Source organism: Gorilla gorilla, chromosome 2, assembly GCF_029281585.2.
Source record: "Gorilla gorilla gorilla isolate KB3781 chromosome 2, NHGRI_mGorGor1-v2.1_pri, whole genome shotgun sequence".
Taxonomy (NCBI): Eukaryota; Metazoa; Chordata; class Mammalia; order Primates; family Hominidae; genus Gorilla; species Gorilla gorilla.
Window position 1 is genome coordinate 79,725,914 of NC_086017.1, and position 12,623 is coordinate 79,738,536.

General features: G+C 38.0%; 1 protein-coding gene across 5 annotated transcripts in view; it reads left to right on the plus strand.

Moving 5' to 3' along the window:
- Window positions 1–12,623, plus strand: part of MITF (melanocyte inducing transcription factor) — a 227,181-nt gene that overhangs the window by 100,787 nt on the left and 113,771 nt on the right. The window lies entirely within an intron of this gene.

Below are 12,623 nucleotides of genomic sequence, written 5' to 3' on the forward strand. Positions count from 1 at the left end.
AGAGATCGACAGGAAAATTAATTATCAATGATTTCAGAGCAGATTATTAGATATGTGAATTATCCAGCCTCTTTGGATTTTGTCCTGTTGTCATCATTTGTCAGTATTTCTCAACATGTCATCGAAAGGTGATTCAGGATGAAGCACAAAACTGTTTTTTTCTCTTTTTTTTTTTTTTTGAAACAGAATCTCACTCTGTCACCTAGGCTGGGGTGCAGTGCTGTGATCTCAGCTCACTGCAACCTCTCTGCCTTCTAGGTTCAAGCAATTCTCGTGCCTCACCCTTCCGAGTAGCTGGGATTACAGGTACATGCCACCATGCCCGGCTAAGTTTTGCATTTTTAGTAGAGATGGGGGTTCACCATGTTGGTCAAGCTGGTCTTGAACTCCTGGCCTCAAGGGACCCACCCACCTTGGCCTCCCAAAGAGCTGGAATTACGGGTGTGAGCCACCACACCAGGCCTCTAAACTGCTTTTTACTCCTAGTTGTGTGTTGCCAGTTCAGAAACTTAATTAAGCATATGGAATGACAGACATATTTCACCTTTTGTAGATGAGAATACATTTAAGACTGGGCTTAAGTACATATATCTTCGATGTAATTTATTAAACCCTTAAATCCATATTCACACATACAAAATAATCAGATCTTAAAATAATTATTGGAAGAAAGAAGAGGGAAAAATAGTAGGCAATCTTCATGACACTTTAATGTGTGTTTATTGCTTAAAATGTTCAAACACAGCTTTGTTTTGTATAGTTAATTTTGGTGGTATAATATTTGAAAAGGTGATAGATAAAAAGTGCAGGATGCAATTCTTGAAGCTGTAATTTGCAGGAAACTAATAATACAAGTCCATTTTCTTTTCTGAGTGTGCTATTTATACAATTTATATTTTTAACAAATCTTAGAACTGGAATGAAAATAGTAATTCATCTTAAGGGTAAGAAAGGTTGCAGCTGTGCCAAATTTGGAAACTTTAATCAGTCCTCTTAGTGGTTAAGCACAGACTATGGAATATTCTAATTTGTATGTTACAGAGCACGGTGCTCAGCAGAAAGCATGCACTATCTTAAATTAATGTTAATTAATTAATGTTAAATGATTGAGTCAATTTGGCAGTACTTCTTTTCGTCTCTGAAAAGAAATCATATTTAATTTAGAAGTGGCAGGTCAATTTTAAAGCCAAGCTAAAATAAGTAGGTCAAGTGAAATTGTGCACAGGGCAGGCATAGTGGTGTTATATGTATGAAGAAAAAAGACTGAAAGGAAAAGTATCAAAATGTTTACCTGTGAAGATGATGAATAATTTGTTTTTTATATATTTTTGTTTGCCTTTAGTTTTCCACAGTGGGCAAATACATTCTTCGAAGCATTATACTTTCATGACATATGTTAAGCTTTACATAACTCTTTGTTAAATCTCCTGTTGATGAATTGATAGTAAACATGATACATATCAAATATGAAGTGAGCGGTGTCCTCTGTAGTTGGGCAGCATAGTAGCTTTGAGTGGAACTTACGTTCTAGCAAAATTCATTTTTTCAAATAAGATTTTATGTAAAATCCAAGTATGGTCAGTTCTGCTATAACACAACATATGTGTTTCTAAAAAATCATCAGGCTACTCCAAAATCATGCAGAAGACAACACACGATGTATAGGAAAAATGGGGCTAGGAGCACAATGCTAAAAAATTTCATCAGTGACATCTTAAAAAAGAAAAGATAGGAAGCTAATAAACACAGTAGACAGATTTATACCCTTTAACTTAAGCGATACATTAATACAACAACAAACTTGTTACTTTGCCTTGAATAACACCTGGATTTTGCTTGTAGAAGTGGCCTCAGAAGAGTTGCAGCTGGTGAGTTATTATGAAGTGGTAGAAGGAAGCTTATCTGAAACTGGATCAAAAATTATAGCATCAGAAGTGAATGAATGTGATGCATAACACTCTTAGTAAACTGAGGTAGCTGGTAGATGTTTGAAGTGTGTGCTTGGTGCAGCTGGGTGCAGTTTTCAGGGTGTTCACCTACTGTTTCTTGAAGACAGAATCACGCACAAGCAAACCAAAATTCTTGGGGGATATGCTCAAGTTGTTTACTGTGTAACAAATTTGCATTTCCAAAATCAACGTGATGACAGAACTGACTGTCTGAGATGGATGAAAAAAAGCTGCACTAGCTCTAGGTATGTCAAGAGCCCAGTGTGGAACCCAACCTCCCCATCACCACCCCAGGGGTTCCACAGAGCACTGCTGTGTGGTGTAAACTTTATTTTGTTTGTTTGTTTGTTTGTGACCTGGAACAGACACGGAAAGTTATTTTTCTTGTGGAGACTTTCGGTCCTACCTACATATCCTTCCCTGGCTGGAGTCTGGAGGTGTGCCAAGGGCTTTGGCATTTACAGCTTTCAGTTCCACTGCCAGATGGGCTGTCCAGTAAAGCAAATGGCCTTGAACTGAAAACCCTATAGAATACCTCACTCCAGGTCCTTGCCAGGGGCTGTAACCTTGAGTACTCAATGAGTACTCCACAAGTATTCAATACTTATGAAATGCTGCTATGAAAAACCAATATCTATGGATTACAGTGTGAAGGACAGATGTTCATTTGTTTCTCTGGATACCCAACAACAATGAGGGAAGAAGGGTATGTTGTTTGAGAAATCATTTTCCAAGGTGTCAATATTGAAAGAAGGCGTGAGAAATTTACATTTATCAAAAGGGGTCATTGGTTATAAAATGTTCAGGGAAATCTGTATAATCTCTACCAGAAATAATCTAGGCCAGCAGAAATCTCTATTCTGAGATTTTGATATCCCTGAAAATTTGTGCATCCTCCCTCCACCCCCAGCAATTAGTTTTACTGGATTATACTTAATATTACGCCTCTGCCCCCATTGAATCTCGTTACAAGATAGAGCCTTACAAATCTTTATTTTATGGGGTGTCTGTCTTGTGGGTGTTACAATGTCCTTTTTATGAAGATTCTTGGGTGAAGTGTCTCTCTGGTTTCAATACCACGAATGACTGTACTTCTACACAACTTTGGGTTTTTATTTTACGTATATAATTAGTCATGTAACTGATCATGTTTTCTTCCTCTTTATGGCCACAGACATATTTTCTTTGACCCATTCCGTTTTTGTTTGTTTGTTTGTTGTACTTTAAGTTCTGGGATACATATGCAGAACGTACAGGTTTGTTACATAGGTATACACGTGCCATGGTGGTTTGCTGCACCCATCAACGCATCATCTACATTAGGTATTTCTCCTAATGCTTTCCCTCTCCTAGTCCCCCGCCCCACGATAGACTCCGGTGTGTGATGTTCCCCTCCCTGTGTCCATGTGTTCTCATTGTTCAACTCCCACTTAAGAGTGAGAACATGTGGTGTTTGGTTTTCCTTTCCTGTGTTAGTTTGCTGAGAATTTTGGTTTCCACCTTCATCCATGTCCCTGCAAAGGACAACAACTCATCCTATTTTATGACTACATAGTATTCCATGGTCTGTATGTGCTACATTTTCTTTATCCAGTCTATTATTGATGGACATTTGGGTTGGTTCCAAGTCTTTGTTATTGTGAACAGTGCTGCAGTAAACATACATGTGCATGTGTCCTTGCAGTAGAACTATAGTAACCAAAACAGCATGGTACTGGTACCAAAACAGATATATAGACCAATGGAACAAAACAGAGGCCTCAGAAATAATGCCAGACATCTACAACCATCTGATCTTTGACAAACCTGACAAAAACAAGCAATGGGGAAAGGATTCCCTATTTACTAAATGGTTTTGGGAGAACTGGCTAGCCATATGTAGAAAACTGAAACTGGACCCCTTCCTTATGCCTTATACAAAAATTAACTCAAGATGGATTAAAGACTTAAACATAAGACCTAAAACCATAAAAACCCTAGAAGAAAACCTAGGCAATACCATTCAGGACATAGGCATGGGCAAAGACTTCATGGCTAAAACACCAAAAGCAATGGCTAACAAAAGCTGAAATTGACAAATGGGATCAAATTAAACTAAAGAGCTTCTGCACGGCAAAAGAAACTATCATAAGAGTGAACAGGCAACTTATGGAATGGGAGAAAATTTTTGCAATCTTTGTATCTGACGAAGGGCTAATATCCAGAATCTACAAGGAACTTAAACAGCTTTTTTTTTTTTTCAAACAAAAAGAAAAACTATTTTCCAGCGTTCCAGTGCTGAGACAATTTCACACAAGTGTGTTTGAATTACTAGCACTTACTGAAAAATCAGATCTGGTAACATTGAACTCTCATGTCACTATGGCAACCATGGGATTCAATAAAGTATTGCCATTTTCCTTAAAATAGAACAGGCACTCTTCAGTTTTACTTTTTTTAATTTTACCTGCCTGGGCCCTGTAGATGTTTAACTGTAAACCCTCTGGCTTAGAAAGCAATTTGTGACCCACCTCTAGAAAATGTGCAGGCTTTTATTTGCATTTGTGTACTAATCTTATTCCTGAACTCATTTTATTTTTTTCTTGAGTTATCTTTCCTTCATTCTATTTTCTTCATCCACTTGTATTAATTTTCCATCATTGGTTCATCTTGGGATGTTGTGTACTTTTTCATAAATTGCTTTAAGTCCTTTTAGAAAGAAGCAAGTTGTATTAAATATATAAATATTAAAATTAGGAGAATGACTTCTTTCTCCCAGATCATTTTATTTTTATTTTTGGCCTAGTAAATTTAAAGTGATTTCAGCTATTTTTCTGACTTATTTTTGAGTCTACTTGATTCTAGTACCATTCAGAGCTCTGCAATTCTTTGTTTTCTTTTCTTTTCTTTTTTTTCTTTTTTTTTTTTTTGCTATTTCCTCACAGAAACTCTGAGAAAACATGAGACATTCAGCACATACATTGTTCTGTACCTAAAGTTGGTTGACTCTCTATGATTTTGCATTAAGAACTGAAGAGTTAAGTAATTTTCACATACAATTCGGGATTTCCATATCTCCTTGAGAAATATGAAGACACAACTAGACCCAGTTAGCCTTTAGATGTGTTTGAGTCTAGTTCACCACATCTTTTCCTTACCTCCCCCATTGCCTCCATGACACTGAGGCTGAATGCTACTTGTCCTGTTTTCCTTGATTTTCTTGGTCTGCAACCCATTGTTGGTCCACCACCCAAGCTGATCCTGCTGTCAAAGCATGTTCAACTCTTTGGCAGGCACTGAATTGGCTTTTCTTTAATGTCCCTCTTAGGGTCGCGAGCTTCCTTGGCAGGAGTGTCATGGCTCTGTGTGTGCATGTGTAGGTAAAAAGAACACTAGGTTAATTCATTCACCAAATGTTTATTGAGCACCTACTTTGTGGCAAGGACTGTTCTGGTGCTGGGGATAGAGCAGTAAATAAAAGAGGCAAAGATATGTGCCCTACTGGAGTTTACATTCTACTGGGAGTTGGTAAGTGCTATAAAGAAAAATAACACCAAAGGGCTTTCTCTTTAATTTGAGGATGATAGGTTAGACCTTGCTGCCTAGGGTTTTTTTTTTTTTTTTTTTGAACAGAGATCTAAATTAATTGAGGAATGAGGAGTGAGCTGTGCAGCTGTCTGGGGAAGAGCATAGCAAACCAAGGGGCAGCAATGAGAGTAAAATCCTGAAGGAGATAACATACTGGATTTAGTATTAGACATGGCTTTTATTTCAAATACTGCCTTGCCTAATGGTGTGAACTGTGACCTTCTGGACCATGTCTGGGAACTCATCTCTAAAATGCTAAGATTCTACGTAGAAGAAGGACCATGCCTTACTAGTTTCTACCCAGTGCCAAGTCTAGTCCTTCGCTCTTGGTAAGCATTTGGTAAATATTTGTGCAGTTAACAGATAGACACAACAATGGTTTTAAAAGGATATAAAGCATCTTGGCCAGCTGCAGTGGCTCATGCCTATAATCGCAGCACTTTGGGAGGCCAAGGCAGGTAGATCACCTGAGGTCAGGAGTTTGAGACCAGCCTGGTCTCAACATGGTGAAACCTTGTCTCTCCTAAAAATACAAAAATTAGCCAGGAATGTTGGTGTGTGCCTGTAATCCCAGCTGCTCAGGAGGCTGAGACATGAGACTCACTTGAACCCGGGGGGCAGAGTTTGCAGTAAGCCAAGAGTGTGCCACTTCACTCCAGCCTGGGCAACAGAGTGAGACTCTTTCTCAAAAAAAAAAAAAAATGGAATATAATGCATCTCAAAAGCAGGATCTTAGCAATTGTTTAATACAGTCCCAGAGATTAATGACAAGGAAGATGCCTAGTCCTGAAATGTGTCCAAGGAATTTCTCTTTAATGATAATTCCATATTTTCTGCACTTAGCAAGACACATCTACACATCAAACTGGGGATTATTATGACCCAGGAAAGGGACCTGGGATTCTTTGACTGTTTCCTCTTGAGGGCATTAGTGTCACTGATTGGGAGACAGTCCTCTAAATTCAGCTAAATATTGGTCACCCTCTATAAGGACAGTGGGACAGTGGGAACCAGACTAAGTGCAAGGATTATGTCTTAGTTGTTGTATCCGTTTTTTTCCCTTAGTGTATCCCAACTTCTAATATAGTACCCATGAGCTCACAGTAAGAGCTCAGTACATATTTGGTAAAGAGTGAATAAAATCAAGGGATGCATTTTCAAGCTCTTTCGGAAGACAGTGTTGGAGTCATGCTGGAAAGACATCATACATTCTGCCTGTTTCCTTCCTAAGAAGGACACACTAGAACTAGAGGAGATTGAAAAGGCCGAAAAGTGGCGTGAAGGCCAGACCTAGTGGTAATGTCTTATTTGCATAACTCATTTAGTTATTATCTTTACTTACAGATGGGGAAATGAGGTCAGAGCTAGTAAGTGGCAGAACCAGGTAGTTTGACTCCAGGAGTTGTATTTTTAACTCCTAGAGTGTGTTACGTACAGAGAAGGATAACTAGCAGTTACAGAAACAGAAGTATGAAAAAAAATCATTCACTAAATAGCTGAATGGATTCTGTTAGTGGCATTAGTGACTGATGATCTTTTCTGGTGAAAAATCATTTCTTTCACATGGAACAGGTTTCAGATGGAGAGAAAGGTCTACTCCGTAACTCACACTTCTCTGGCTTCTTTGTGGACTCCTCCAAGACTTTGCCATGTTTCAGTTTCTTGAGACTTTATATCAGATTTTCTAAAAGTCATTGGGGAAGCCCTTCATAACAGGAATTCTTATTTTGATTCAGATAACACATGGGTATTTCCTAACTACCAAGTTCCCAATCCCACATGCTTCATAGCCTAAGAGCTCTTTCCACATTTAATGATGTGCTGGCCACATTATTTCCCATCAGCTTCAACTCCTTCTTTTCTATTTCATGAAAAAATTCTTGTTCATGAACAATTAGGTTTTCTTCTGCTTATTTTCCATGTAGATAGAATGAGCTCAGTTGTTACGATGCTCTTGCAGAAGAACAAATTTAAAGCTGAAAGAAAGCTTTGCGAATTTATAACAGCAGTCTGTTGGGTTCAGAGAGAATTGTTGGAATCCTATGCTTTCCTTTCATTTGTGTGCTTTTCAAGTGAGGGGAACATTGTGATTTTTGTAGATGGTGTCAGCATAGATGGCAGAGATAAGCAGATATCCTGGCCAGCGTTCTGGGGAAGATGAAAATGCTTGTGTTTTCTCATGACTTTATTTTTCCAGAGCTGACTCTATGGCAATATCACTCTGACAAATATTGGCTGGCCATGGAATATTTTAAAGAGCAAGGGTTTTGTGAATGTTCTGTCTATTACCATGGCTGAGGAATCAAAACACAATATTCTCCACACATTTCCTCGAGCACTCATGGATGGATTCCAGTATGATACTTTCATGTTAGCTCTTAGACCACAGGAAGAATTTAAAATAAATGATTACTGAAAACACAATGAAGAAGAATCGAGTAGAATGTTTTGTATCATTTTTCTCTTTCTGCATGGTAATATCATGCTCAGAGTGGTGACAAAGACTGAGTGCAAAAGGGCTTTGCAAAAATTTATGTTTTCAGATGCTTGTTGTGAACATGATGGCAATGACAATCATGTAACATCTGCTTCGCTCGTGATCTCTATCCTTATGTAAGGAAAGAGCAGACACTGATGATGTTCAAAAACAAACCCACCACAGACATCCCAAAGACTTCTATAATTTTCCCCCCTTCTCTAGAATGTACTTCTCACATTATTGTGTGATTAATGAGAATAAATTATATGGTGTGAGTATACAAAGGAAGGAATTTGAGAGATAGCTTTTTGCACTGGAAATTATTTGGGCAAAGATTCTTCTACAGTACCTCTTGTGTCTATGAACGAAGCAGGATGGCCTGGATGTAAATTAAGGATTTCAGTTACAGTGCTGTTTTAGAGGAGTTCCCTTTGTGATGCCATGTTCGTATCAGGCTCTGGTGACCAAGATGGTGGTGGCGGTGATGATAATGTTGTTTATTATAGTGGCTGCAGTGTATTCACTGCTTGTACTTCAGGTTCTGTGTGAAGTACATGCCAGGCATTAATCTATGCATTATTCCACAACAGCCTGTGAAGTTGAGACTGTTCCTATGCTCATTTTGCAGATGACGATACCGAAGCTTAGAAGGCTTGAGTAATTTCCCCCTGGGTGAATAGCTAATGAGAAATGGGAAGAGCTTGGAATTGAGGCTAGTACTCTCTGACCCCAGAGCCTGGGCTCTGATACCACATCCTTGCCACATCCTTTCTAGAAGTAGGAAACTCTTGCTTGGACCATTTCAGGGGCCTGTTGCCTCTCCCTGCTTTCCTCCTGTTTCCTCTTTAGCTCTTTTTCCTAGCATGTACCTCACCATTGAAGGTCCATCATCCCTGTTTCTTTGCCTGACTTATATACCTCTCAATCTTCAGGACTTCTTTACTCTGGGGTCTCTCCTTCGAATTCTCATAATATTTTGTTCTTATCTTAATCAAAACTCCATGCAGTTTGTGGTCAGGTAGTTAAGTATTCCAGGGATTCCTAACCTGTGGTCTGAGCAGTCAATCGAGTTTTTTGTGTCTATGCCTGTGTGAATTTTCTCTGAAGTCTGTAGTTTTCATATGAATCTCAGAAAAGTATTTGACCAAAAAGATCAAGATGTTTATTGTTTATAGGATCCCCCACCCTCCCATAAGTAATAAGCTCCCAGAGGAAAGGAGCATATCATATTTATGTTTATTTCCCTAGATGGATATAATAGGATAATATTTTTGGAGTGTTTATATGAATGAATGTAGTTACTAGTTAGACAATGAGGTGATATAGCCTGTGGCTTAAGAACATAGGATCTAGATTCCAACTGTGCCTTGGGTTGAATTCCTTCTTTGCAAACCGTTTGGCAAGTGATACAGTCTCTTAAAGTCTCATTCTCCTTATTGGTAAAAGGGATACTAAAATAATATTAAAGGTAGAAGGTTGTTATTGAAGATTAAAATAAGGTAATGCATATAAAATGCTTAGCATGGGAATACATAGCATACCTTCCATAATTAGCTGCTATTATTATTATTACTTAAGAACCTTTTGAAAGGGGCCAAACAATGAGGTTCTCATGATTTTCCTAGTGACTATTGCAGAGAAACAAAAACCTGCAAAGGAAAGATTGTTTGCATGCTGCTTTTGAGTCTTAAAGACTTAGAACCAATGTGCTGTCATTAACTATGGTGCCAGGTGCAAGGCAGCTACCTCCTTAAAATGTTTTTCTTGGGCATTTCCATTCCCTGTGGCCTTGACCCTGGATAGACAGTGGCTCAGGCTCCCCAGACAGGCACCCAGAATGCCAGCTAATGGAAATTTTGTGATAGTCTGCCCCTGAGGATTTGGACATATGTTGTTTTGTGTCTAAATCAACAGAAATAAGTGCAGCTGTAGTTACCCCCTCTGCATAATCATCTAAGTAGCCTGTTTCTTTGCATGCTCATGGAGCCCCCAAGTGCTGGGCCCATCACTTGCCACCCACTCTGTGCATTGCAAATGAGTACAGTAGGTCAGATGAAAGGCAGAGGCTGGTCGGGCATCATTGCTGACTTACACAGCAATGATGAATAGTTACACATAGATCAAGACATAAAAGTTATTTATAATAGTCTGGTCACCAGGGTCACATTGGCAAGAAGGAACCTTTGGAAAGGTGCTTTGGTTGGATACTTCTGAACTCTGGCTCATTAATGTGTACCAAATATAGAAAAGTTAGTTTAAAATCTCTTTACAGAAAATATATTATAAGCTGGATTTTATTGACGTAGGAATACTGACTTATACTTTTCCTATAGGTTTCTTTTAAGTATGTACCATTTCTTTTTATTATTGGTAATTGTGACCTTGGCTCAGTCATTTGCAAATTTTCTTTTTTTGGTATATCTTAAAAATGGATAGCACCTTTTATTCATAATTACCCCAAACTGGAAACAGCCTGAATGTCCTTATACTAGTGAAAGGATAAACAAGCTGTGGTTTATCCATACAATAGAATACTAATTAGCGATAGAAAGGAACAAGCTACCGATACCTGTAGCAATGTGGATGAAGGTCAAATGCACTTGCTAAGGGACAAAAAACAGACTCAAAAGCCTAAATGCTATATGATTCCATTTATATGACATCCTGGAAAAGGCAAAACATAGAAACAGAAAACTGATAGGTGGTTTCTGGGGATTGGAGATGGGAGCTGTTTTGACTACAAAGGAGTAGCACAAGAGAGTATTTTGAGGTGATGGAACTGTTCTGTATCTTGATTGTGCTGGTGGTGACATGGCTCTGTGCATCTCAAAACTTGAACGGAAGGTGAATTTTAGTGTATCTAAATAAAAGTAAAAGAATAAAAAAGGAGATGAAAACATTTACCCAGTATGCTCACATGCTCACAAAGAAATGTTGCTTTGAAAAGGCCGATATATGTAATTTAAATTCCATAAATTTAATTTAAACCTCACAAATATTTATTGGTGAGCTGCTATAATGCAGTGCTTTATGGGAAATCCTAAAGGAAATACTGATCCATGCACTTAGTAATGTAACCATCTCTTTCGGCAAACATATACAAACAATTTTAGGGTGATTTTAAGATTACAATTATATTATGGGACATTAGAGGAGAAAGAGGCATCTAGATGGGATCAAGGAAGATTGTTAAGAAAGTGAGGAAGGTTTGTCAAGGAATAGTCTTAAAGAATAGGTAGATTTTTAAAGTATTTTTAGTAAACTTTTAACTGAAATATAATATTCCTACAGAAAAGTATACACATCTTACATGCACTGCCTGAGGAATTTTCACCAGATAGCTAGCACCCAATCTCTAAGATAGAGCATCACTAGCACCCTTGTGCCTCCTCCTAGTCAACCCCTCTTCTAAGTATAATCACTATCCTGACTTCTAACACCGTGGATTAATCATGTCTGGGTTTTATTTAACTTCATACAAATGAAATCATACAGCATGTACTCTCATATCTGGATTCTTTCGCTTAACATTATGTATGTGAGATTTATCCCTTGTTTGTATGTAGCAGTAGTTCATTCTCATAGGATATTCCATTGTATGATTACATCACCATTTATCCATTCCACTGTTGATGGGAATTTGGTTTGCCTAGAGTTCTGCACTATTATGAGCAGTGTCGCAATGAACATTATTGCTATATGCTTTTTGGTGAACACACATATAAATTTATCTGGTTTGGGTTAAGAAATGGAATTACTAGGTTATGAGGCATGCACATGTTCAGCTTTTGGTAGATACTGCAAACCATTTTCCAAAAGTCTTTCTATGAATTTACACCCTCAGGAGCAGCATCTGAGTGTGCCATTTGCTCTGTTCTTCACCAACATTTGGTAATACATCTCCCTTTCATTTTACTGAAGAATATGTAGTGTTTTTTTGATAGGGATGGTGAGTGCATGAAGAGTAGTACTCCAGGCAAGAGAACACCCCAAGCAAGAGTGTACAGCTAGAGTTAGAGAATAAGTTGTTTATATTGGTTTGAATCATTACAATAGATAAGTCCAGAAGGATAAGTTGGTGCTTGATTGCTAGTCTAAATACAACATTTTTAAAAATTCATTCATTGTATAGTGATGAACCATTAATTTTGTGACCATAGTTGCCTGAAAACAGCAAAATCATGCTTTAGGAAGTGTTATCTAGTAGTAGGTATATAATATTTTGGGGGAAGTTGTCAGAACAACCTAGTAGTCCAGGCCCAGAGTTTCACCATGTCAAAATATCTGTGAGAACAGAGATGGTGGTTGATAGATAAGATGTGATAAGCGTCTGTTCGGTAGAGGGTTAAGGGGAAGGAAGAGTAAGAGATACCTCTGACCCTGGTGGTACCTTAGCCAATTTTGCCAAAATTCACTATTATCCTTCTTAATGTCTTTAAAGAGTAGTTTATACTTGCCGTATCCATTTCTTTACTTCCCTATATGGCTTACTTTTTAACTTTTTCATTACTAACAATATTCAATATTATTATTATTAAATATATCATACATATAGAAAGCAATACCTGTCCGTTTAGTAAAGACCAATAAAATGAATAACCATGTGCCCACCATCCATCTTAAAAAAT